The sequence below is a fragment of the Myotis daubentonii genome, chromosome 1 (genome assembly GCF_963259705.1).
Source record: "Myotis daubentonii chromosome 1, mMyoDau2.1, whole genome shotgun sequence".
Lineage (NCBI taxonomy): Eukaryota > Metazoa > Chordata > Mammalia > Chiroptera > Vespertilionidae > Myotis > Myotis daubentonii.
This window is the reverse complement of record NC_081840.1, coordinates 90,367,786-90,369,973: the sequence shown is the minus strand read 5'-3', so window position 1 is coordinate 90,369,973 and position 2,188 is coordinate 90,367,786. Positions and strand designations below refer to the sequence as shown.

The following is a 2,188-nucleotide window of genomic DNA, read 5'->3' as shown; positions in this document are numbered from 1 at the left end:
AACTAAGGTCATTTTCTGAGGTACTGAAGAGCAACCAAACGTGCCAGAACTTGAGGGCTAATCCTTGAAAGAAGGAAAATGCATTGGAGTGACATGACACCATCTATTCCCTTTTCATTCAAGGCATTTACCAGTTTCTAAAACACTCAGGCATAAGAGGTCAAGTAGAAAATAGTGGCTCAGAGATAGAAAGATCAATATTGGAATTTAGGATAGCCAGGATAAGGATAGAAAGGTTATAACTGTAATTGACAATAGCCAGGAAACAAAAGAACCAGGATCTAGGAGAAAAGGGAATCACAGAAAAGTGAGCTAGAAATTCCTGGTCATTTTTCCCCTTGTGTAATTTGATAATTCCTAAATCACAAATGGTTGGAAGCCAAGAAAGCAAGCACGAAGCAACAGCTAAGCGGGTAAATCTAGGCCACACTTATTGGCTGTCTTTTGGGGTTGGAAAGATAAAAATTGAAGTTCAAGATCCACCAAGGAAGAAAAGATCTGATTAATATTTCAGCTTCTCCCAAAAGAAAAAGGCTATATCTTTGCAGTAAAGCAAAATAGAAACAGATTAGCTCTCATAAAGACGTAAATGCAACCTTGACTCATCCTCCTTCCTGATTGAATTTGCGTGTCATCCTTGCGCAGGGGCCATGCTAATCTTCTCTGTATCGTTCCAATTTTAGTATATGTGCTGCCGAAGCGAGCACCTTCCTGATTGAATTAAGATGACTTTATATACCATTCAAAAAAAAAAAACAAAACACAAAAACTAACTTTTATCTGGAATAGGATAACATCATTCAGAGCCTTTACAATTTTTATTATATAAAGCATACATTCAATTTTTCTAAAAAATTACTAAGCATGCCAAAAAATAGAAATAAATGACCAAACCCCAAGAAGGAAAAACAAAAACAGAAAGTAAACAGCAAACCAAAAAGTGATCCAGGTATTGGAGCTATCAGACATACACTTTAAAATAATTTTGATTGATATTTTAATAAGCTATATGATAAGATAGAGATCTTCATCAGACAAATGAATCTGTGTTGGGGTCCAGCCCCAGCAAGTCCAGGGGTTCCCAAAGGTGTGGACGGAGTCGGCGAAGAAGGAAGGACATGGAGACAGCGTTCAGTTGATCAGCCTAGCCATGTTCTCCAGCCAGGTTCTCCAGCCAGGTTCTTCAGCCAGGTTCCTCCTTTATCCTCCTGTTACATCTGTATTTATACCATTTGATTTTAATCCTATCTATTCTATTCCAAAGGTTAGGGCATTTCTTATCTCCATTTTAAGGTCACTACTCTATTGTTCTATTAAGCTACAAGGAAGTAACTGAAGGAGATTATCCTAAGTAAAGATTATGTAGCTTAAGCGTGATTGTTCGTATTTAAGGTGATTAACTACCCACCTGGCACTTAGTTAAGGGGTTTTACTGATTTATTCCCTTCCTTGGTCCTGTTAATCCCTAACTCCAGGGAAAAATCCCCACCTGGGGAAACAACCTTTCTCAGAGAGGTGACCCTGGTTAGAACACATGCGCTAAGAAGGGGAGCAAGCATATTAAGAACAGTATGCCATATACGCCAGGTCTCTTGAAACATATGCTGTGCAGATGTTTCTTCCCTGCAGTGACTGTGTCAAGCAACAAGGATGGACCAGCTTCCGGCAAATCTGTAAGATACAATAGCTGAAAATAAAAACTCAATAAACAGAGTTAAAGGCATACTAGATGCAAAAGAAGAGAAAATTAAAAAACTGAAAGATAGGTCAATAGAAAAATCACAACTAGAACATGAAGAAAAAAGTGAAAAATTGAAAAAGTGCACAAGAGATATGTACAACATGATAAAAGAGTTAACACCTGTATAACTGAAATTTCAGAAAAGAGGTAAAAAAGAATGGTGTAGAAGCTAGATGAGAATTTTTAAAAACTGGCAAAAGGTCTCAGACTATAGATTTAAAAACTCTCCAGTCACAAGCAGGATAATATCATGAAAACTACACTTAAAAGCATCATGCAAAACTGCTTAAAGCTAAAGTCAAAGAGAACATCTTAAAAACAGCCAGAGAAGAACAACACATTACCTTTAAAGAAGAAACAATAAAAATAATTAGTTGACTTGTCAACAGAAAAAAAGAAACCAAAGGAAATTGAATAATATCATTAAAGTGCAGACAGAAAATAACT

General features: G+C 36.6%; 1 non-coding gene across 1 annotated transcript; it reads right to left on the bottom strand.

Annotated features, from left to right (window-relative positions):
• Positions 1–600: 600 nt before the first annotated feature.
• LOC132223825 (U6 spliceosomal RNA) lies at positions 601–707 on the bottom strand. The gene has a single exon (XR_009450530.1). It is a non-coding gene; the product is annotated as a U6 spliceosomal RNA (small nuclear RNA).
• Between the last annotated feature and the right edge of the window lie 1,481 nt (positions 708–2,188).